Below are 25941 nucleotides of genomic sequence, written 5' to 3'. Positions count from 1 at the left end.
CAGGAGGTCAGCTCAGATGCTCTCTTTCTATGCTGGAGAGACCCTAGGGGAGCTTCTCAGGGTCTCTTCTAGTGAGCAGAGGCAGCTCAGAGAGCTGGTGCCCACATCCAGGCACATGTGTGCCCCGTGCACAGATAATTTGGCAACCAGTGCCAATGGCACCAAGAGGGGCTTCAGGCTCTTTGCCTGTCCCTTAAGTAGATGGGTGCTTTCACACATCTGACCTTATTAATCTTATTTAAACCTCACACCATCCCTGTGAGTTATGTATGAAGCTTCCTAATTCACAGATGAAAGAAATGGTGACATGCTGGAGGCCATGAAGTGACCAGGATGGGGGTCAATTCTCATAAGGTCCTTGTTCTTCCCCCAGGCCCCACATGCACACATGTGCATACACTACATGCAACTTTGGTTCTAGCCACAGTGACAATTTTTAAGGTCCTTGACCTCCCATGCCCTGTCTCAGATCTGGATCTGCACTGTTCTGTCACCTCCTTTCCCAGGAAACTAGCCTTCTTCTCATAGGTTACTCTCTTTGGTACCTTCCAGCCCCTAGACAATCTTTGTTCCCCCAGAACCTTGTGCTTTCTCCATGACAACTCTAGTCATTAGATCTCTTTTTGTTTCCTAAAAAGAAACCCAGTTCCAACTACTTTAGGAGAAATGCCCTGAGGTTCTCTGGCTCCAGGCCCTGCTCGATCTGGGGGCTCAGATAATAGCTTGAGGTTTCTTCCTCTCCCTTCGATCTGCAGCAATGCTCCCTCTGGGTACTGGCTCCGTTATGAGGCAGACTTTCTCTGCATGGAAGGAGAGAGGGAAACCAGCAGTCCTTGTCTCTGCAATTTGTAATCCTAGAGAAATTTCAATGGATTCAGGAGAAAAGCAATGTATACATGCATAAACCAAACATGCCTCCAGTTCATGTATGAACCTGGGGGTATGGGGGGAATCAGGTCCATCCAAACTTCATGGAATGGCTAAGGTTACAGGAGAGAATACTGAGTGACAAAACTCACCCACAATAAGTGTTTATCTTAACACACGTGTTATTTTGCGTGTGCGTCTTCCTAATGTTTCCTATGCTAGTTCTGTGAGGTTGAAAGGACTTTTGGTCTCGCTCACCGCTATTATTTCTAATGCCTAGCATACTGCCTGACACACATTGCAAACTTAATAAATATTTCAAAAGGGATAAATTAAAGTGATTATGACAATGCACCAAGCTGAGTTCCCTTAATTACACGGCTCCTGGGTCGTGCTGATGTAACCGACTCTGGGTCCCTGGCTCTCAAGATTAACCGCCAAACCGGCCTTAAATCTGCTTGCGTGGGAAGCTACCTGATGCCGCTTGTAAAGACTTGCTTCCATTACCTAATGCTAATTCTAATTAGCTCCACCACCTGCCCAACTGGGCTGCCCCAGACTGTTTCTGAGAGCTACAGCTATTACCCTCTTTGACCCAGAATGTCTGTCCTAGTCTCTGGGTATTTGGACAGGAGACAGAAAAAAAAAATTTTTTTTTAAACCCTAAATACTAACATTCTTATCTCCTTTACAGTTTACAAATTGGTTTTCGATGACCAATCTCATTTGATATTTATTGTGAATATTGAGATTTTATTACTAATTTAGGGATGAGAAAACTGAGACTCTGCTGTCTTATTATCAATCCTGTTCAGACCTTGGCAGGAATTCTACCTCTATTCATAATCAGCCTGTGATATTCCTAGAGTAGAAAGATTTGGATGAAACTTTAATGATTATAGGAAAATGTCCTACCTTTTTTTATAACTACCATCTGGTGAAGCAAATATTGTTTATTTATTTAAGATAATAAAATCAAGTGATACAGAGAAGATAAGAGAGTTGCCCTAGAGATCAGCTAGCTCTCAACCTTGGTTTTGATTTATAATTTGCCAAGCTGTTCTCCTTGAGTTTCCATGGTTCCAGGCTCATCTCCTCTGAGCCCAGACCCTTCAGCAGACAACCTCCCAGGTCCGGATCACTACATTCAATGTATTTCGCATCCTTCCGGTTTCAGGGTGTGTCCTGGTGACACAGAGGTGACCTCAAATGTAGACGAAGCATGCCTGCACGTTCTCCAGCCATCTCAAGATGACTTAGCGGGTGGCTTATTAGAAATGAAGTCTGCTGGTTAGGTGTGTCAAAAGGGTCCATGCCTGTACCAACAAGCTTCATCTTGCCAGGGTTGGCACCATAGGTGGCCTCACGGATCTCAGACCTGCAGCCCATGGTCTTCTGTGGGCTTCCCTCTGTCACGGTCCTGGGCAGACCACTGGTGCTCGTTCACGGTGCGCAATAGACATATACTTCTCAGGACTATAGTTTCTGGGTAAGGGACTGACTTCCTCTAGAGTACAGCTTGGTTGTAGAAACTCAGGAAGCTTAAGATACTTTCTCATAGTCTTTTATCTATTAAATGGCAGAGCTGGGGTTCAAACTCTGAAATCTCTGCTTTTGCCAGTCTCCAATGCACACTGACTAGAGACCTCTGGGAAAATGAAAACCACACATAGAATCCAGGCTGCTTCACTTATTAAATATTCCTCACATCAACCAAAACATTTTAGTTAGTTGCCTGTCCTGTGGGAAGCCGTGTCTGTTTGGAGGGGGAGGGGGAGGGGTGGCAAGTGCTGCTATTGTTTCTCTGAGAAGTCTTTGGATATGTGTAGGTACCGTTCCCTGTGGTCAGAACAATGTGAGCTGTTTTTCTAAGCTGGGCCCAGTCGACCTTGCAGCCAATAACTTCCTGACTCTCAAACCCAGTAGGCCTGGGCCACTCAGGCAAGCCCCAGGTGGCCCTGGGATAGAAGGACGGATGCCCGCCTGCTTGGAGTCATGTCCCTCCAAGCCGGAACTGTGAAAGTGCTGGCGCCAAGAATCAACGAAGAGGAAGAAACTGTCTTTCTTCTGTGCGCAGCGAGTTTTCCATGTGTGGGTCGTTCAGTCCGTGGGAATGTGCTGCTGGCCTGGCGCGTGTACCGAGTGGGCTGGAAGGCGTCGGGCCACCAGACGTTTAGGGAAACAGGATCGGCCTCAGGTTTGTTTTCAGGAGGGGTGGGAGGTGCTACGGAAAGTGTATCTGGCCTGGAGTCAGAAAGGCACAGGATTTCGTGTGTTTGCCTCTGTCATGGAAGCTCTCTGAGACCTAAATTCCCAAGGGAACGGCATGGAGACATGGCATTGTCTTGGACAATGGAGATAAAAATACCAAGCTTTCCAGCTCACTGGATGATGGAACAGAAAAAGTGAGTGATTCTTGTTACCTCAACCCATAAGTAGAAAACTCAGGACCATTGGGAAGACAAGATTAGCACCCCTGAAATTAGAACAAACTAAGATGATGTTTAACGGGAACTAAGTTATATGCTATAAACTCTTGATCATACGGGGAGGAAGGGGTGAAAGATAGGGCTCAAAACAGCTAAAGAAGTCAAGAAAAAATTCAGGAAATGGTAGAACTTAGGAAGGAAGAGAAAGAATCCATTGAGTATATTTTTAGCAATTTGTGTTAAATTTTCACAGCATGGATACATAAGTCACATGATCCTTATAAAACTTGCACAGGGAGTTTCACAGTATTTAATATTGTTGCCACAGGTTCAGAAAGGTGAAGTCTAGGTTTCTCACAGCGTGAGTCATAGATCTTTCATCAAAGTCACATGGGATGTTTGTTGGCAGAAGACCTTGACTCCCCCTCCAATCCTACTGAATCAGAATCTCTCACGATGAACCAAGACTTTTCATCTTTATAAGTTCCCTGGGTGATTCTTATACACAATATAGTTAGACAACCAGCGGTTGAGTTACTACCTACACATTGGGGACCACCTGACGACCCTGAGACATAGTCATGCCTGGGTCCTACCCCCAGAGATAATGGTTATTATCATTACATCACTGGGTTTGGGCACTGGGATCTGTAAAGGCTGTACAAGACATTCTAATATTCAGCCTGGTTGAAACCCACACTTGGGGTCTACTTATATTTGCGACAGCTATTTCTCCAGTGCAGGTAAGGTTGCCAGACAAAATGCAAGACATTCAGTTAAATTTGAATTTCAGATGAAAAGATAATCTATTTTTTTTTGTCTATTGTAATCATTGTACAAACATACTCATAATCAAGTTATTTGGAAAATTTGGCAACTCTAAGTCCATAGTTGTCTCAACATCAAAACTCATTGCTTTTTAACAACACAGTTGTATTGCCCTTTCTCAGGTTTGAAGGATCAGTGGAATTCAGATATTCTAGTCAACAAACCCTTAAATAGTGCTTACTCTGTATCTGGTGCTTCTCTAAGCATTTCAGATATTAATTTATTTAATCTTCATGTAAAAACACGATAAATTAATTGCTTGTATTATTATTCTCATTTTACAGATGAGAAATGAAATCCGGAGAAGTTTGTGACTTACCAGGTTTACCAATTAGAAAGTGGGGGACTGAGTCCCCCAACAATGTTTCAGACTTTTTTCTCCGCTTTAAGCTTGTTGTATGCTGATTTTAGCTGTAAAATGAACAGAACTCAGTGAATACTCAACTCTAGAAGAATAGTTAGAAATTCCTACAACTTTTAGATTAAAAAATATGACTTTGAGTACCAAATGCCTACCAGCAATAACATATGTTCAAAAATCATTTATTGAGGGGAATGTGAGGCTGTACAAATGTTGAGTCTTACTGTAATTTAAACAATTTAATTTAGGTGTAGGATTTGGTTTAGGTTAGCAGATTATCCTCAGATGGGGCTCATTGAGTGTGAGTTGCCAATAAGATGTGGCCACAGAAGGCTCAGCTATGACCCCAGGCCTCAGCTCAGATAGTTAGGGCCAAGGGTGTGAGCTTTGACATCCCAGGTGATTGTATGCTCAATAAAAATGCTTAGGGGTTGTGAGATTCATGTTCAGGGTTGATGTTATTTGGAAAGACAGTGAAACAAAACTCAAGTGTTAACTGAATCTTTACTCTTTGGAAATGCCCAGAAGTTCAGTAAAGGGCTTCCCTTTCCCGGCACTTCTCTATGTAATATAACATATATTTCCAGTGCCTATCTGGGCTTTTACTTATTGCACTGTGTGCACTTAGGCAAGCCATCAACAGTTCCTTTTGGAGTAAGTGTTCCAAGTCAAATGCATATTCTCCAAATTCATTCTTGCTGGAAGGCCACTGATGGAAGGAAAATGAAAGCAGAGAAACAAACACCCCTGGATCAATACGTCTCTGCCAAGTCCTCTTCATCATCACAGGAGCACCTGGAATGCATTCAGGTGAAGAAAATCCAGTGAGTAATGAGTTCTATAATTTAAATAAAGGCACTGTTTCCCTTTCTGCTTCACCGCCTTTTGCCTGTTTGGGGTATGTTCTGGTTACCCCTCTGGCTTCACTCTCCACCCCTGTCCACTCTGGCAGGTATTCTGGGAAACTGTCTTGTGTGCCCTGAATCAAATGTGTTCCTTATCTTCTGACTTCTAATTAGATTTGGTCAGTTGGCTGCACCAGCAAGAAAATGGAGGTAAGAGGAAAGAGAAGTGCAGGGTGTTTTTCCTGTGCTTGTCTCTCTGCCCAGCAGCTCGATAATGACCATGTCTCCCTTGGGATACAGCGGTGCCTTTGGGAAACTCTCTTACAGCTTCAGCTTCCACCGGGCTCCCGCAATTGCCCTTTCGCCTTTCCCCTCGGTGTGGCCCACAGTGATCTGTGGTCCCTATTCTAATCTAGCCCTATTCTAGGTACAAGAGATGAAGTAGAGAACAAAAGGAAAAATATCCCTTCTTCACGGAGTTTATAATCTAATGGGAAAGAGACAGATACATTTTTTTTAAAATATGCCAGATGGTGTCCAATGGTGTGAATAAAAACAAGGCAGGGAAGTGAACTGGTGAGTCCCGGGGCATGGAAAGGTGTGTCTGTTTTCAAAAGGTGTTCAGGGAAGGCATGAATAACTTTTGAGTACAGAGTTCAAGAGGTGAAGAACCAGCCATGAAAATATGGGAGAGAACAGCTACCCTGGTGGAAGGAAGAGTCCATGTAAAGCCCGAACAGCATTCTTAGGTGTCTATACAACAGCAGGGGTCAGCGTGGCTGCAGAAGGGTGAGGAAGGGGCCGGGGGGCGTGAGAGAGGTCATGGGGCAGTGCATGTAGGGACTTACGGATCGATCTCACATATTTGGCTTTTACTTTGAATGATGGGAACCTCTTGGAGGCTTTGTGCTGAGGAATTAGGTGATCTGATTTACTTTTTAAAATCACTCTCACAGTGCAGTAAGTGAACATTTTTGCTTCCTGTGTAAGGAAAACAGTGAGGAGTAGTTGCAACAATCCAGAGAGACCACGATGGCTTGGGTCGAGGAGTGGAAGTGGTCGGAAATGGTCAGAATCTAGGTTTGAAAGATTGTGAAGAAGGAGGCAGCAACAGAATTTTCTATATTAATCAGGTTTCTCCAGAAAAACAGAACCAGTGGGATCTCTCTATCTAGGCACCTAAAGAGATTTATGACGAGGAATTGGCTCACATGGTTATGGATACTGAGAAGTCCCATGATCTGCCGCGCAAGCTGGAGGCTCCAGAGAGCCAGTGGTACACTTCCAGCGTGAGTCTGAAGGTCTGAGGATCAGCAGAACCAGTGGCAGAAGTTCAAGTCCAAGTTCACAAGCCTGAGGACCAAAAGAGCAGATGATGTAAGTTCCAGTCCAAGTGTAGAAGAAGACTGATACCCCAGATCAAAAAATACTAAAGCAGAGAATATCTGAAGGTTGAGAGAAAAGACGGAGGATGGCTCTGCAGTTTTTGACCTGGCCAACTAGAAAAATAAAGTCACTATTAATTGAAATGAAGAGGTTATAGTAGGCACAGATTGGGTGGGAGTGTGAAAAAGAGCAGAAAGTACATTATTAGATATATCACATTAGAAAAACCCCTCAGCCTCCAAGTGGAGATACCAAATCGGCCTACGTGTGAACCTGTAAGTCAGTGTTCATGGGAGAGGTCCTGGCTAGACATGCACAGTTGAGATAGCCAGAGCAGGGCTGGAAGGACAGGAGGCCATGCATCTGTTTGTGATCCCCTGGAAAGCAAGTCCAGGTGAGGAAATGCAGGGTCTGAGGCTCGCTTAGATGTCTTGAGAATGAGGAGGGGGAAACCAAGTCCACCGTAAAGAAGTTCAGCAGAAGGAAACAAAGAGAGTGCGCTGTTCCGGAAATGAAGAAAGTGTTACTAGGAGGAGGCAGGGATCTAATGTATTAAGTCTTGATAAGTCAAGCCAGATGGACTGAGAATTGAGTATTAAATTAGCAATATAGAGGGGCTTGGAGAACGACACAGGAGCCGTGTCTGTGGATTGGTGGGGAGATCAGAATGATGGGGTGATTCCAGCAGAGAACAGCAGGAAAACATTTGGAGTGTGAATGGTGATCACTCATTGAAAATTTAACTGTAAATAAGGACAAAGAAAGGGATGACAACTGGAATTTAAGATGTAGACTCAAGTGAGGATTTTATTTTTTGAATGGAAAAATATATATCGTATATAATTTCAATCAGAATGACTGAGAATAAGGTGGATATTGTTGATGCACAGAAGAAAGGGAACAATTGCTGGTTATATTCTTGGGTAGACACCACCAACAGACATTAACATTGGGCAGCAGAGAACCTGGTCCCAGGAACTGAGTGGAATTATGTAGAGACTTCTCAACAGATTAACATAAGTTAATGATAAAGGATGATTCATATCCACTTTGGATGTATGTACAACTACTCAGGAATGTTTTTACTGAGTGAAAGGATGTATGCCTTCTTTTGATCGAGAGGATACAAGAGAAAATTGTAGATGCATGACTCAGGGGTGTAAGGGAAACTGTTAGGCTGAGAGGTTTTGTTCTGGGTTGATGAATATCATTAATTTAGGAAACTTCTTTTACATGTTGAGCTGTAATCTGTCATTCTCGGTCACCCACAGAATCCAGTTCTTCCTTCTGAGTCCTCATGGTGCGAGTTGCTGTCATCTGTGACAGCTTTCCTGTGCTCCCATGTTTTTTCTCAGGACAAAATCAGGTTAACATCTGAGTTTTTTCAAACATTCTTTATTTGCATTTCTAGACCGTCCACAATTTTGTGACCGTTCTCCTCTGACCGTGGGTTTGCTTGCCAGTATTAGTTTTGAGGTGTGATTCTTGTAGGTGACATCAGGGTCCTGATCTGATCTGATCAGCTTGCAATGAGCAAAACTCTCATTGCCTTTTTCCTCATCACTTAATTTCCCTTATTTTGGCCTACTGAAATATGACTCATCTGGAGCCATAATCAAATGTTCAGACATGACCTAAGGGCTTGACTTGCATTGTCTCATCTCACCCTCCCGATCACTCTGTGGAGTATGGATAGTTACTATTTTGCAGAAGAGGAAACTGAGACTCAGCAAACCTGTGAGATGGGCCCAAATATCAGGTCTCAGGTCTGTCCAGAAACCTGTTTTTTTCTGCCATTGCTTCAAGCTGCTTCAAAACTGAATATGTGCAGTTCAGATATGGGGGAGGCAAAAAGAGATACAAAATGGGGTTGTGGAACACATGACACAATTAATTCTGCTTTACAGAATTATACTTATTCCATAGATCCTCAAGGACAGGGACTCACCATTTCTCACTGGTGGGTGTAGCATTTTCTCCAGGGCTCGGAGAGCTGGAATGAACCAGGAGTGGCCTCATTGGAGGGAAGTATCTGGTTAGTTAGTCATTGCTTTCTTCCAGAAGCTCAAAGACAACACCCTGGTACCGATGAGCCACGTTCCTGCCCAAGGGTGTGTGTGAGAAATGGATCGTTAGAGCTACAACCCGTGGGAAGGGTTTCAGGCTTCGGTATCTGTTGAACGTCATGCTTTAAAATGACATTTTCATGTTAGAGTTTCCTAAATTGGTAGATGAACTTGATGACACAGCAACCAGAGTACAAGTGAAAAAAAAAATAGTGTTATCACAGGAAATGGTCACAGGATGCCCACACAGAGGCAACAGCGACCACATAGGCTTTAAAGAAGCCGTCCTAACAGAAGGCCATGGTGACTTAGCCTAAGGCGTGAAGCATGGAATTTCAAAGATGATGCCATAGCCAGCACACATCCTGGTAGCTGCTGCATCCCTAACCCATCTTTGTCCCCTACCCAGCTCTGACAGCTCTTCCACTGTCCCCTCCCCATTAAGCCCATCTGTGAGCCTCACCAGGGCTGCAGGGAAGCTCAGGGCAATATCATAAAGGCCACAGCAAATTAACCCTTGGATGAAATGGCCTTGCCAAATCGACAAGAGGATAATATTCTGCTCCGAGAGGTGAGTTCATCTCAATACAGACCTGTGGGTTGAAGAATTTGGAGGTGGGTAGAGAGCCTAGGGCACTCTGCATTACTAGGGAAACCTGAAAGCAAGTCACAGGGCACAGTTCCTCAGATAAAGGCCAAAAATACAAAAGGTACAAGCAAAATCACTTGGCAAGGAAGAGGTCCTAGTGGTTTTAAATCCTGCTCTGCTTGGTCACAGGACAGGTGATAAAAGTAGGTGCTCAGCAGAGAAGGTGACAGAAGAGAATCTTCACATTTTTAGCCAGGTCACTGCTTGACTCGTTCCCACTGCACTGTCCAGGGCAGCCCCACCAGATGCTAAATGCTCCCCGGAAGGCCCCGCATGGGCCATCTTTGTGTTTGGGCTCGGAGAAATGCCCTTTCTCTTCCTAGGCCAACCAAAGTGAACTTCTACTCTAAGGCCCAGCTCCTAAGTCACATTCATCTTGAGTTCTTCTCCGGTCCCACAAAGCAAAACTCACTTCTGTCCTGTCTGTCCTGCAAACACACCGAGCTTCCCCTGCCTCACCCACTGTACTGCATTCACTTGTACAAAACTGTCTCATCATGTGGTTTGGGGGCGATCCTAGAGTCATGGCTTTAACAAGGTTTCTGGTGTAAAGGGCACACATCACTTTCTTCACCAACTGCATAAGTCACTTGGCCTTGCTGGGCCTCAGTTTCCCTTTTGTCACCATAAGAGCTAGAAGAGATGATGCGTGTTGAGTGCTGAGGATGGCCCTCGGCACAAAGAGCAGATGCAACTTTCAGAAAATGTGAATCTTTTTGCCCTCATCTTGACCCAACCCCCTGTGTCCTCCGGTCCAGCCCCTAGGTCAGGTGCCTCCCTGCCCTCCCAAGAGTCCCCTCGAGGCTATCCCAATTCCTCTCTGGGAGGTTTCCATATGTTTTCACTGAGCTGAGTACAACATACCCCCAAAATTTCTGGAATAGCTGGAACAGACTATTAGAAGGAATTTGATGAGTGTGGATAACACAGGTTGCATTATTGTGCTTGGGCTGCCATAAAAAAGCACCCCCAAACTGGGTGGCCCACACAGCAGAAATTTACTCTCACAGTTCTGGAGGCTAGAAGTTCAAGACCAAAGTGTGGGCAGGCTTGTTTCTTCAGTGGCCTCTCTCCGTGCCTTGCAGATGATCGTCTCCTGCCTGTGTCCTCACGTGGTCTTCCCTTGAGTGTGTCTATGTTCTAATCACCTCTCCTCCAAGGACACCAGTCCTACTGGATTAGGCCCACCTATATGAACTGATTTAACTTAATTTCCTATTTAATGGCCTTATCTCCAAACACAGTTACATTTTGAGGTACTATGGCTTAGGGCTTTTAAATATGAATTTTGGGGGTGCATAATTCAGCCCATGAGTGGCTTATTGTGAAGACACACAAGGCTGGAGCAGCAATAACAAGACAGCATCAGCAACTCAAAATTCTTTGAGCTCCACAAGCCTTAGTGGGGAGCCAGAAATGGCCTCTGCGTGAAGCCAGACGTGGGAAGCTCGGTGGCTGGCGGAGCTGTAGGAAGTCGGAAATGCAGGGAACAGGCAGCCAGCCATCCTACCAACACAGTGGACCGGAAGATAGGACACCCGGTCATGTGAGGTGTTCCCACCTGGCCTTCTGGGGGAGGCACTCACTGCAGTAGGAGAGGGGGGCCTCCAGGCTCAGGGAGAAGTAGATTCCTATCCTAACTCTGCCACCAACTGAAAAAGGTGTGGGTTCTTTAATTTTTGTAAAAAAATCTTCAATTTTGTTCCCTTACATGAGCAAGTGATTATACTCAACCTAAAAGAACTATTGTGAGTGTTCAATAAGATTATGCATAGAAAGTATTTTCCATAGTGCTGGACACATTCTACATGCTTGATAAATGAGAATTATGATTATAGTTCTTAATAACAAATTATTATTCTTATTATAAAGTTAATAAAATTGGTATTATTTTACAAACTAGGAATGAGGAGCTTGCTTTGCTCTGCCTCATACTGAACCTAACTTTTACCGCTGCGGTTCATCTTCAGCAGAGCTCTTAGGAAACCAGTGTCTCCAGGAGGGGTGGTGTCAGCCTATGGTGGAGACTGACAGCCGTGGGGAAATCTTTACAACGGGAAATTAGCAAATGCTACTAAGCAGGGCCACCCCAACTCCCCACCTTGCTGTTAAACCTGTTTCAGCCCTTCACTGAGATGGAAGTTGACCCAAGAACTGTCATCTCATGCACTCCCAGTACCACAAGAGGTTTTCTGAGCTCTGTAGCATCATCTTCTCTTACAAAAATTCTTTCCAGTCCTACCAACATCTCTGATCCTCTCGGTATTGACTTGAGGATTTTGAAAGGAGGCTGTATTCCATATCCAGACATCCAATTGCCCATTTGACCTCTCTCCTTAATGTCTAATGAACATCTCTCTCTCATAACATGTTTCAAGTAGATCTTTAGACTTTTCCCTCTAAAACATGGCCATCCTCCCATATTCCTTAACAACACCATTTTAACAAATTTGCTCATCTTTGACTCAAATTTCTCTTAGATCATATCAAATCCATCAGCAAAGCCTGTCCATTCTAACCTCAAAATATAGCCTAAATCTGTGTTTTGCTAACCCCTTTCACCCTAAATGACATGAACTCCAGTGGAATGGAAATATCTTTGGAGACATGAAAGGAAATGAGCAGATTAGGGATGGATATTGTTGAGAAAGTTACAGGATGAAGAGTTTGGTCTTTAACTTGGATCATCACTACCTTTTCCTAAAATTACATAATTCATTAATTGGCTAACACAATACATATTTATTGAGTGCTTGTTGTGTGCCAAGTCTTAAGTGCATAGATTTATAAATTTGGCTAAGTTCTAGAATCTTCTTTTCCATTTAAGATTCTTCTGTGGCAAAAGATTATCATTTATACATTATTTCTCATTTTTAACATTGACTCAAAAAATCAAATTTGTGATTACAAGGATTTATTATTCCACAGACAATAATCACTTTTGTTCAGTCTAAAGTTGAATACCTCCTGTGTTAAAGAAGACACTAGTTTTGAGGACAGAGAATTAGTTTTAGTGAGGTCAGTTCAGTTTAACCCACTGAACAACCTGTATTTTCCAGAAGTCCATGCACTATCTCACACATGCTTGTGTCCTTATCTCTCCCACTGTGTTGTGAATGTTTGTGTTCTCTATCACTGGAGGTATTTAGGCTTACCTAGATCGTATACCTTGTTGTAGGAGTCTATGTCTGTAAGGAATAAAAATTGTTAACAAGAAATGACGCCATGATTCTAGAATTAGGATTGGGTGATGGTTTTCCATTCTTGAGATTGAAGTATGGGGGTGGACAAAGACAGAATGAAGATGGTGTGTTCATATAAGAATACTTCAGGTTTGAGGCGGCATTAACTATTGGGAAACGTCTAGCTGGCCACTGGATGCACAACTCCCAAGTTCAAGGCTGGAGGAGGCAAGGAATGCCAGAAATCAATGGGCTCACTCAGAAGGAGCACGTGGAAAGGAAGACAGAGGTGAGGGAGTGGAATTCTGGGAACTTCAAGCCATTTAAAAGCAGGGAGAGTGGAAGCATCCTGTGGAAGGTGGTGGACACATTCAGTGCCTTTTTCCATTTCTTATTCAGTTGCGGCATGCTGAAATAAGCTTTATACATCATTTTATAAATGAGCAAATTTTGCCTCAAAAGCCTGCTGGAACTTACCCAGGGTCACAAAGCTAGTAAGCAGTAGACCTGGTATTTACCCATGCCCTCAACCAAACAACTATAATCTTTGTGTTTTCATTTATTCAAGCTCTGTTAACTCCACAGCACCAACTCCTTCAGAAAGGTGTTTCTTCTATTAATCTGAAAGCTGTATTTCCCTCACTTCTAGGGAGTTTTTTTCTTTTGCTTCCCTTTTCCAGATAGGAGGCAATTTTTCGGAATGAGTGACCTTATTCTTAACTTAGGAGTGGAAATTCCTGATGAAACAAAATGCGCCCATGGCATAAAGGAGGGGGTGGCATGAGCAGCACATGTGCTGCCCAGCTGCTCTCTGCATGGCTCCCTCCCAGCCCTTCACCAGTATTTCATGATGTTAATTTCTGGTGGGCACCGTGTCCCATCGAGCAGGGAGCAGTTGCGCCATCTGTCCCAGTTGTAGAAAAGAATTCCATGGGACTGGAAGGCATGGATTTTGAGTTGAACAGATGTGTCCAAATACAGATCTACCACTAGTATCTTTATACTTGGGACCATTAACAAACATCACTAGAACTTATTTTCTTCATCCTAAGAATGGAGAAATAACCTATAACTAAAGTATTATTCTATTAACAACAATGTTTGCAAAGCTTCTGGCACAGAGCAGGTGCCCAGGAAAACGTAACCTATGTTTGAAGAAGACAATTGTGTAAATATGGGAATCAGCAATTCCAGAGATGGAAGCGGTACATTTTCAGTTTTCCTCCCCAGATCTGAACTAACGATAGAATGAAAACCGCAAATAAGTCCACGACAGTGGCTGTGATACTTGTCTCGATTCTAATAGCTGGGGCTCAGAGATGTGATGAGGCTTTGATTAGGCAAATAAGGGAAAGATTACAGGAAATGAGGGTGCATAACATTTTCTGGAAGCCACACACTTAAAGGAGAAAAAGTCACTGCTCTTTGCTATAGGTCAAGAATGGAATTTTAAAGTTAATTAGAATTCTACGTTATATCACCAAAGACAGGGCACTGCAAAAATAAAAACTCTCTAAACACAAATTTATTGAGTACCCATTATTTCAGTGTCTTTCACAGAACGCTAAAGCTGGAATAACCAACAGTGTCCTCTGGACATTGCTAAGGCGGCCTTAGTGGGACATGCCTGGAAGTCTGGATGGGATCATCGTCCCTTATTCTGGAGTATTCCTTGATTGTAGGTATTTGAACGTCCCTGGCCTCACCCACTGTCAGTGTAGAATAAAAATGCCTCCCCACTTTCTACAGGCTCTTGGGGCTCAGTAACACTTCCATACAAGGATCGTGTACTCTTTGACCCTTATTTTTCAGATGAGGAAAGAAGATTCAGAAAAGGGAAGTACCTTATTCAAGTCCAAACAGACATTTTCTCTTGCTTTGCAGAAAACAGGCATTTTTCTGCCCTTTTTCTTAGTCCAGGCAGCTTTTCACTTTCACTGTTGCATCAGGTACAAGTAAGGACTTTGAATTAGTTAAGTCCTTTGATCAAACCCAATTTCTCTTTGGGCATCAGAAGTTAGAATTAGAAAGAAACCTGAATCCATCTGATCCAACCTCCTCATTTGGCCAATGAGAAAATGACACCTTACTGTGTACCAGGCACATTGCCTTGACTAGTGTATGTAATCCTCACTTTATCCATATTATAGATCCATTTTCTACAGGAGTAAACTGAGGTTCAAGGATATTCAGTACTTGTCCAAAGCACACAGCATCAGCAGAATTGGAATTCAACAAATAATTATAGAATTCTTCCCATATGGCATTTGCTCTAACACCTGTTGGGGTTACACACATAAATGATGAAAGATCTTTGCTTGGGTGAACCTCAGCCCCGTGGGGAGGGCTACATGAAGCAAATGTTTTATGTGTAGATTGAGAAGGCTTCACTGAATTATGGGGGCTGAAAAGAAGAGGTGTTCTACAACTGCTTGGTGGTGAAGATATAAGGAAAATTTTCTTAGAGGAAAATTATCGTGCATTCACTTAGACTTGAAGAAGTTGACATCTGTTAGAGGAAGCAGGAATTAGGGTAGTGAGGAATAAGTGCTGGGAGGAAGAAAGAAATTCTTAGGATGCGCAAAGACCCCGAAGCCAGAGACAAGGCTCCTCGGGTCGGTGCCTAATGTGTGAGCCACGTGATTCTGGAGGGGGTCTCGGAGATGCCTTCCGCTGCCTGGTGCCTACAGAATAAACAGCCTTCTGCAACGGAGACACAAGAGCTGCAGTTGGATAGAAAGGGCCAGTCTCTAGGGTCAGATACCCGGGCTGTGAACCACTGCAGGATTAGGCCTTCCTTCCTCTAAATATCTGGGAGCCCGAGTGGACCACAGGGCGGGCCTGAGATGGGAGGCAGTCGCCGTAGCGCGTTCTCTCCTCTCCCTTGCCTGGATTCTTGGTATCTGGGCATGTTGTGCCCTTTTACATTTTTCCTCTCGATCTACTCTCACTTGCATCCTTCTCCTGGCTGCCTTCTGCTTACTCTTGTGTATTTCCAAGCGTCTGCGTTTGTCCATTCTGTCTTCTCACCAGGGTTTAAGCTCTGTGTCTGCCTGTCCCTGGATTTCTGAGTGTGGGATCCTGGTAAGTCACTTCTCTGGGCCTCCGTTTCCTCACGTGCGAAGTGGAAGCCTCTCCCCTGGAGCCTGGAGGGCCGCGTTTGAGATGCGAAAGCTTGCTGCGAATTGTAACTGGTCATGCAAATATCTTTTGTTATCAGTCTCATGATCCTGAATTTATAGTTAAGGATGAGGATATAGCTCAGAGTTTCTGAGTTTTGTGGCTTTCTATGTGTAACTGGGAAAAAAATACAGTTATTTGCATTTAAATACAAGTCTAAATCCCTCCCGTCCAAAAGTGGTAATAACTACCCTAAATGAATTATACATTTTCTAATTTTAAAAGGCCGGTTTATGGAAATGAGGTTATTTGTGCTGCATGGTATGTTCTTGTTGTATCAATGCAAATGCCAAAGGCTGTGATTTATCCAGACTACACCACCAATGGGAGGGAAATTTAGAGACTTGGTTTGTATCACATTTTAAACATTCTGTAAGAGTGTAAATACATTACCTGCAAAACCCTTCATGAAGCGGGAGGAGAAATACCCTTCGTGGGCATTTTCATATTTTCTCAGCTGAGCTTAGTGACAATTTGTTCTTGTTTCCTAGCATGGAATGTGTGGTAAATCCAGAAGAAATGTGATCTCATTTTCAAAAAATCAACGGGAGCTGATTTGTATGTACAGTCCGGTATAATTTTGTGAATGCAAGTCTTACGCTGTGTGTATAGTCACTGTTTCCCCCATCTGAGTGTGTAAATCCAATTTACATGTTCAATTACATCCATCTGAAGAGTACCCTGGAATAAAAGTTACCATGTTAGTTTTTGAAGTCAGTGACAACAGCTATCTTTCGCAGCCATGACAGGTGGGAATGGTTCTTAACACCAGGGTGCATGTGACCTTGAGGCCAGGAAGAAAATGCCTATAAAGCCTGCAGCCACTCCTTCTTGGCCTCATTCACACAGTCCACACACATGCGGGTTGGGGCAGGATGTTGGGTGGGAGCAGGGCTGTAGAAGACCTGTTTCCTGAAATCTCTCTCATTATTCATTGATGAATAATGCCTTTTCAGATGTAGAATAATCCCCAGGGAAGAAGAAAAGCCTACCAAAACATCCAAAATGCAAATGATGCTTTTCCCATGAAGTATAAATAAGCAATGATGTTTTAAAAGAAATAAAGAAAAAGGGGGGAAAACAAAAACAACTTCCTCTGGGAACCAACTTAAAATATACTTCACGTGATATTGTAGAAGGTGCTTCAACTCTTGGGGTTTTATTTTTTTAAACAGTAAAATTAGGAGGTGGTGCTAGTGACTCTCAAAACACAGCAGCTTTCTTTCTTTTTTAATGACAAGTAACTGTAAGCCCAATGAACAAAATAAAGAGAACTAGTACTTTACTAAGAAATTGGTAATAACATTAATAATGTTTGCCTATTTTAATGTTAATCAGTAGGAACAAAGAGTTAACTTGAATTAGTATAACAACTAGAAATTTGCACCCAATTGGACAGATTTTGGCAAAATTTAGAATGGATAACTTGGCTTGCGACTGAGGTCAAAATGTTCCTCTTCATCCTCAGCCCAAATATAAACCTTTGGACCTTAAGAGTGTGCAGGTAGGTGACTTGAAGAGGAAGAAAGAGTGCCCAGGTAGGTGGAGCAAATAGATATGACGATGTTGTCATATGCCTGCAGAACTCAGAGAAAACCTGGGAGAGATTCTTACAGTAGCCAGACCTTCACCTGGAAGGCATGCAGTGGATGCTGCCCAGGTGTGTGTACTGCGTGGGAGAGGGAGGTGCTTCCTGCACAGGAACAGGAAATGAGCACAGAGGATTCCATGCTGGTCCTGAGAAGGTGAAGCCTTCCTCGGTCTGCTTTCAGACGTGGAAAAGAACCTGCTCACGGAGACATTGCAGACAACACAGTGAACTTCGCCACCCATCAGGTGTAATTCGGAGAACATCAAACACTTGCACTTCGTCCTCCAATGCAAGAGGCTAGGATGGGTGTGGTGGATGCAAGGACCATGAGTCAGCAGAGTGGCCATGTCTCTTCTTTCCCACGGGGAACCTGAAGTGACATGTTATTGATCCTCCAGATCAAAACACTTTGAGAGTGAAAGGAACACTATTGTTAATAAAGCTAGGCCCAGGGCAAAAAAAAAAGAACTGTTTCCTCCCCTACAAAAGGACACTGTCATGTTACCATTACTTAACTGTGTGCTTTGGGCCTTGGTTGCCCTGCATGTAAAAATGACCATTGCAAGATATCTGCTGAGATAAGTGGTCAGCCCCATTTTCCAGTTCCTAAAGTTGATTATATGGCTGATGCTATTTCCCTTTCTCCTCTTTCTCCTTCTCTTAATCCATCTCCTTTATATTTCTATTCTTATTTTAAAATTGTAACAGTCGAATCAGACGATGAATGATCTCATTTGAGTAACGTGACAGTGATCCAGAAATGCGCAATATGTTTATAAGAATACTTGTGATTTGGAATTACATGACCAAGATGTAATTTTGCAGTATTCACACATTTATTCCTGTAGTCCTTTCTTTCTGGATACTATATATCACTTTGATTGCTAGTTTTATAATATTAAAGGACCCACACAGGCATTCTATTCCTGGGAGAGATGTGTGTCTTGGCTTGGTCATAAATCAAATGACAACTATCAAACCAGCAACTGCTGCACAGGGACCAGACACAGATAAAAGAAAATTGCCCCAGCATTGCCTTGCCTAATGATTTCATTTCTGAGATTTTATGACCATTGTATTGGTCAGACTTCTTGGTTGCAGAAACAGAATTCACTCCAGTTTGTTTAAACAGCAAGATTGTCTATGAAGGGATATGGGCAGCTCACTGAATTATTAAGGGAGCTGAAGAAGCGGACTCTAGGCTGTGCCTCTAGAGTGCTTCCCAGAGCCATTCTGCAGAACAGGGCCACCAAGAAAAGGGCTGCCCTTGCCTGAAACAAGACCCAGCTGAACAGGAAGCTGCTGCTACAGCACTAATTACGCAATAATACCACCTCTTTAGGGAGATGAAGAAGGAGATTAGGAAATGCAGGATCACAAAAAAAAAAAGTGGTGGGATTTACACTGAAGGACTACCTCTAAAAATGTCAGTATTACCTACTTCCCAGGGGCTCTGTAATTCTCGTTTTATCCTCTGTTTTCCTATTGCAGAGCTTCAGTCGAGGATGCTGCCCTGTCTATCTGTATGTTTCCATCTGTCGGCCATCCTTCAGCCTCCTGGGCTTAATTCAACTCACCTCAACCCTGTGCCTAGTTCAATTCCTTATCTTTGTGTGGCCTGATCCTCTCTACTGAACTCTGTCTCTCTGTTTTGGTATTCAAACCCATTCTGTAGCATCAAACACCTTTAAAAAGAGGCACTGGGTAATGGTAAAATGCCTCAGGGACACCAAATCATTGTTCGGCTTCATACCTAGCTTTGTGCCATTTGCCTAGCATATTACTCTCTCTGGCATACACATTCTTTACTCCGGATCCTTTGGAAATGCCACCTTCCATCCATCAAGTTGTTCTTCCCATATTGCTACAGAAGGTAAGAGAATGCCAGACAACTAAATCATTGTGGATTCATTTTGCTGAGAATTAACCTCATCAATTCACCTTTGCCAGCCAAGAAAATTCAAGCTAAAATCAGGCTCCTTAAACTCTTTAATTCATTAAGAATTTTAACTCATGACTTGCCCTTAATTCTTTTGGTTTATAATCTTAGGTCACTGGTTATTGCTTCAAACCAGGCAGCCCATGAGGTCTGATATTTGGCACTTCTCTCCCAGCCTTGTCATTGGATCCCCTTCTTGACCACCATTCATGTTTCATCAAGTGATTGTCCTTCTTTCTAATCTTATAGATTACAATAGATTACCAGCGCACTTTGCCCGGTCAGTTCAGTCTGTTCACTATACCTTAATGAATGGCCCTCAATATCCAAGCTTAGTTAACTCAATGATCTTTAAAATGTCACTCACCTAGTATCTTCTCAACGGGCCTACCGCACTACCCTATTTAAACCTGCAAAGATTTCTTCACCCTAGCACTCCTGATTACTTTTACTCTGATCTAGATTTTCTTTCTCCCATAGTACTTATTGCCTTTTAGTATGTAATATGATTTTATGTATTTATTATCTCAATATTCATTGTGTGTCCTACCCTCCTGTAATACAGTGTCACGAGGGCACAGCTTGTTCTTATATTCCCAGAACATAGAATAATTCCTGACACACAACAGGCAGACAATAAACCATGATTGAATGACCTATCTAGAGTTCTGGTCCAAGTCTTTCTCACTGAGCTAAATGGTAGCTTCTGTTTCTTCTTTGAAGTTTGTGAGTCTCCTTGTAGAAACTGATACTCAAGAAGATGACTAAAAAGCATGTGATAAAATTTTATGTTGAACTTCTTTGCTATATTGAGTAAAATAATAAATGCCTGTTAGAAGGAGCTTATTCTTAGAGCTTATTAGAAGGAACTTAAATTAAATAATAGATGATGAAGCAGACAAGTGTAGACTTGCCTGTAAATGAGGAAGAGAATTCTACTCTGTACATTGGTACCTTTTTCACCCTGAGATTTGACCAGTAGTAAAATAGTTTTTCTAGTTCATAAAATTTCAGATTCTATCTAATATAATTCTATCATAAATTATTGCTTTTCTTCCTTCCCTACTTTTAGGTTCACATTTCATTTTTACTTAGCTTGCCTAAGATTTCTTTAAACAATTTAGTAGAATATGAGCAAAATAGAGATCTTAAGATGTTAGCAAGAAGGTTAGCAAGATGTTATAAGAAACTAGGAGAATGTGTACTTAACAGTCTCCATTTTCCTACAAAGCATACTAGAAAGAACACTGCGTTTTGTTCACTTCTTATTAATTGGGCAAGGTAGTTAAACTATTAAGACACAGGTTCCTCATCTGCAAAATGGGGGCAATAGGAGCCTATCAAGTTCATGGAAGGGCAAGTGAGAATACATACAAGAAACTCCAGGCACACCATCTGGTATGTCAGGAATAATTAAAAATGCTGGTGACTACTGCTTCTAGATTTGAGTGTCGAAGTCCTGTCATTCATTTTAATGCTTCCTGAGTTGCTCATGAATGTGACACATATGTTCGCTCTACCCATGATGTCTCCATCCATGTTCTACAAAGTTGTATCGTGAACGTGACATGTATGTTCGCTCTACCCATGATGTCTCCATCCATGTTCTACAAAGTTGTATCGTGAACGTGACATGTATGTTCGCTCTACCCATGATGTCTCCATCCATGTTCTACAAAGTTGTATCATGAACGTGACATGTATGTTCACTCTACCCATGATGTCTCCCTCCATGTTCTACAAAGTTGTATCGTGAACGTGACATGTATGTTCGCTCTACCCATGATGTCTCCCTCCATGTTCTACAAAGTTGTATCCACAGGCATTCCCCAACCTCTGCTCACACTCTCACCATTCTTTCACTTGCATTTTTCTGTCAACTCAAAATCTTCCTGCTGTTTTTGGGAACAAGCAGGTCTGGAAAACTGTGTTAATGGAATAAAAGTCCTATAGATACCCATCCAAGCTTAGCAAGCAAGAGAGAATGCTGTGATCCCTCATTGTTGCCTAGCACTGGCCTGGCCTAAGTAGTGCGTGGAGCAAATACAAGGCACTGGCCATCCTCAGCTAGGATGAGATAGACGCAGAGGGGAGGGGGAGAGAAGTCACCAAGAGGGCTTTCAGTTGAAGAGAACATAACATCAATTGGGAAAAGTCAAGACAGCATAATGTATTCAGAGTGATGAGATCTCTACAACCAATTTGATCATGAGGAGGCTCTGTTCCTGGAGAAATTGACAATACATTGAGAAGAGAAGGCAAATTTCTTTATGGGAGCTGTGAATATTAGAGAAAGAGGGATATGGCTGAAAATAGAAAGGTCCATTTTTAAATCACTCTGTGAATGGAACAAGATGGAGAAAAGCCCATCTTTTACTTAGGACAGTCTATAAAAGCTAAGAGGGGAGGAACGGGTATTGACAGAATTAACGAGTTCTCTCTGCACCATTCCCTGGGCTCTTCGGCTCGGACAAGGACCTCATGTGTCCCAGGGAACTGTGGCTGGAGGAATGACAAAGTCTCTGACCTTGTCAAAATGTATTTCTGTCTGAATCTGGGCATGGCTGTTCATCTTGGGAGATAATCTCTGTTCATGGTGTGAACATTTCTTTGTGGACGTTGGTGAATACATCCTTCCCAAGACAACTCCCCAAAGATGTCATTCTCTGAACTGAGAAAGAATTGTTTTCACACACAGGACTGTGAGTTCTGAGACTGTCCAGAGGAGTTTAAATAAATCCTCTTGACAGAGCCTCAGAATCTTCTGTCAATTTAAATGATGACCTGTTCCCTTAAATCCACAGGCCTGTAAATAAGCCTGGGTTTGTTTAAATCCAACAAAAGATTAGCTCATTTCCCAATGGAAAAGTCACTTCATTTCTAGACTGAAATAATAATAATTGTTCTTTCTTTCTTCAGCTAGTAGCTTGTTTCCAATCTTTGGCAGTATACAGCAGGCATTTACTGAGACATTAGCATACAGGCTTTGAGAAACATTGTTTATGTTAAAAAAAGAATGAAAAAGCCAACCCCTCTGATAACAGACTTAGTATCCCATTTTATGACTAAGACCAGACCTTGGAGTTATGTTATTTTAATTTCCAGAAATAAATATAAAATCAATATTACTTAGTTCTAATCTTATTTTCTTCTTTTAGAGCTTGGAATAAACATCTCTACTTCCTGTTCTCAGGTCACCCTTGGGGGTTGATTTTTCTTCTCTCTTTGACAAATACTGTTCTAAATGTTTGACAAAAACCTAGAATGCTCTTCACTTCTCTGTCTAAATCTTACTCATACCCCAAGAATAACGTGGGTTGCCAATTTGCAAAAGCTGTCTCTGTCTACCCAGGAGAATGCCATCTCCTTTACCTCTGAATTCTTCAAGACTCACTGGAAACCTGTTATTTTCTCTTTCATGTGTAATAATCTGGATATGTGCATAGCTGTTGTCCACTCAAGTGGATTGTGAGTAATCCCAAATATAGTCCAGGCAACACTTACTGCAATGGGCTGAATTGTATCCTCCCACTTCCAAAATCTTATGTTGAATTCCTAAACCCCAGTACCTAAAATATGCCTTTATTTGGAAATAGGGTTATGTAAGTAGCTAGGTTTAGAGGAGTTCGTACTGAAGTAGGATGAGCCCCAAAATCCAATACAACTGATGTCCTTGTTAAAAAGGGGAAATTAGGACACAAACACCCACGTAACAAGGGCGTCATCTGAACACAAAGGCAGAGAAAGACTCAATTCCACCAGCCTGTTGGTCACAGATTTCTTGCTCCAGAACTGAGAGACGGTAAATTTCTACTGTTTTAGCAACTCATTTTGTGGTACTTCATGACTGCAGTGCCAGCAAACTAATACACCTACCATCAAGGTCTTGCAAATTATGTCTTGGTATGATATTGGGATTCAAAAAAACTAAATATTCTAACAAAATTTGTGACACAATCAACTACGTATCCCCTCATCTCCCTGAATCTTAGTATCATCACCTTAAAACTGTATCAGTGACAATGCCTGCTTTGTCTCCTTTACTTTGTGAGAATTGAATCCAATCACACATGTAAAGTCATTTTTAAGCTGTAAAGCACCTGACAAATGTTAGCTGCGACTACTTTTTGTAGAGAGCCAGTGAATTGCTGTTGATGGGTTGAATAAAGGGAAATTAAATGTTCCTGGTATGAAAGAAAATATATTTAGAAATTATTATTAATGATGACCCCAAAAATGCTGATCTTGAGAAGGACCCCCACCTAGTTAAGGCTAATTAATATAAATGCTCACAAGTACTGTGTCTAAAAGGGTTACTTAAGGTCAGAATCATGTAGATTGCATGCTCTAAGGGTTGATATTTAGGTATGGTCCTCTAATCAGCAGTATTGTATCACTAAGGAACTTGCTAGAAATGCAGAATCCCAGTCCCATCTCTAGACTTGCTAAATCAGAGTTTGCACTTAACAAGATCCCCAGGTGACTTGTATGCATGTTAAACTATGAAAACTGTTCTAAAATACATCTCCTATGTAATTCATATTCTTAGAACATAAAGAAATATAATAATTGATAAATATTCTTTACAGCTAATGATGTGCAATATTGGAAGAAGCCCAAGCTTTGGAGCTCGACAGATCTGATTTCTTATCCCACATCCACCACATAGTGGTGCCATGAAATCATGGCAATATGGCATGACCTCAAACAAGATAATTTACCTTGCAACATTTCAGTCTTCAAACATGTAAAGGGGCCTAGTAGTATTTAGCTTGCATGGTTCTAGAAGACAAGAGATAATGTATATAAACCAATAGACAAACAACAAGTACTCAGAAAATGCCTGGGGTTCTGCAATGCTAACATGTTCCCATTCTGGCACTTCATTTCTGATTAATCACTGCAGAGAAAGAAATTAGATTTTCCAGGGACATCAGGAATCCCAAGGACTTTTATTTGTAAACTTCCTCTAGGAAAAGGTACTTTACCACTTGAAGAATAAGAGAGATTTGCTTCTCTCTGTGCCAATATTTTCAAGAGAAAGTCTCTGAGTTTTTCTGCACCACCAGCCTTCCTTTGGGGTGATGGAGCCATCCCTGAGGTATATGGCATATGTGGCACCATCACCTCCTCTGTCTCAGATGTCATGGAACCCCCTGCTAAAGGCAACAGCCGCACAGAGATCTCCATGGGAAACACCTCTTCTCCATGCAGCCAGTGCAAGCGCCACTGAGCAGGAGCATTCCACTCCTGTGGAGACTGCTGTCACTTGATTTTATTATTTTGATCTTTTGAGCATCTTTTCAATGCCAGCAAAAGTCAATATGTTCTTCTGGGAGAAGCCATCAGAGCATTGGTAATGAGCCGTGCAAGAGGCTCTGTCATCTGCATCAACTCTGGGGAAATAGAGGCACTTTGTTCCTGAGACTCACATGGTGTGACCCACTTGCTGTGTGAGATGTTAATATTTTGCTTCGTGCTTGGCTCCTAGTGCCACTGCCAACACTAGAAAGCTTGGGGGAGTTTGCTGTACATTTTGTGAAAACTGACTGGCACCAGGCCAGATGTCAGTGTGTGAATCAGAGCACTTCTCTGGAATTCGTGACTGTTCACTTTATTCTTTAGAAACTCCATGGAAGCTAAAATGTGTGTATTTGGAGAGAGTGATACTTGCTCCTTTGTCCTCAGTCAGGTGACAATACCGTGTGGCGAGTGGATGACGATGGACGTCAGGGATCACTTTCTCTCCCTGGCTGCAGCGGAATGCTCACACATACCAATTACTTCCTTAAAATCTAATAGCTTCTACACCTTCCTGATGTAAATACTACCAATTTTCCCAATGAATCCAGAGGCATTGATCTATTCTGTTCTGCTGTTTTCAAACTCTGGCAATTCTCTGTATTTCCTTTTTAAAGTTTTCAACATTTTGCTGAAATAAAGGTAATCTTTGGATGTATTGACTATTTATTTAAAGAAATATATTTAAATGTAAATTAATGGTGTATACATTTATTTACTTCCTAATTATTAACACCACATAATGTATTTGTATATTCTATAAAACATAAATACTATGTACAATGTTTATATGTTATAATACAGATACCATGTGTATGTATATATATTATAATGTCCTACAATACATAAATAATATAGAATACATGATTATAACATTAAAATTAAACATTACATATGATATATAAAAATCTTTATTTAATTGTAATTATAGCATAAAATAAAAAATAAATGACACAGTATATGCAAATGCTTGGTTCTTCTCCCTTTCCATCCACCCTGTATAGGGATGTTTTAACAAATCCCCCACATGGGATGTGTATTATTATCAGTATATTTGGATAAGAGGCAGATATGGGGAAGGAAAGTGGAATAAAGAGAAGGCACTTTGGATTGGGGGTACTGAGACCAAAAGGTAGAGCTATCCTCCAAAGAAAGATGGTCTCTGAGCAGGCCAAGGAAGAGGGACCAGATGAAGCTGTAGCTTTGGAAAATAAACAAAATTCACTCTTAGGAAGTGCCATCCAATAACAATAGAGAATAGCCAAATATATCCCAACTGGAAAGAGGCAGTTAATCTAGGTTACCATTCAATGTGGC

General features: G+C 42.1%; 1 long non-coding RNA gene across 1 annotated transcript; it reads left to right on the top strand.

Moving 5' to 3' along the window:
- Positions 1 to 3003: 3003 nt before the first annotated feature.
- LOC118974100 (uncharacterized) lies at positions 3004 to 25421 on the top strand. The gene is made up of 3 exons (XR_012131176.1): positions 3004 to 3272; positions 5191 to 5309; positions 23913 to 25421. It is a non-coding gene; the product is annotated as an uncharacterized lncRNA (long non-coding RNA).
- The last annotated feature ends 520 nt before the right edge of the window (positions 25422 to 25941 follow it).

Source organism: Manis javanica, chromosome 5, assembly GCF_040802235.1.
Source record: "Manis javanica isolate MJ-LG chromosome 5, MJ_LKY, whole genome shotgun sequence".
NCBI classification, from domain to species: Eukaryota; Metazoa; Chordata; class Mammalia; order Pholidota; family Manidae; genus Manis; species Manis javanica.
The sequence above is the reverse complement of the archived record's forward strand: the minus strand, read 5'-3'. Positions and strand labels throughout refer to the sequence as shown.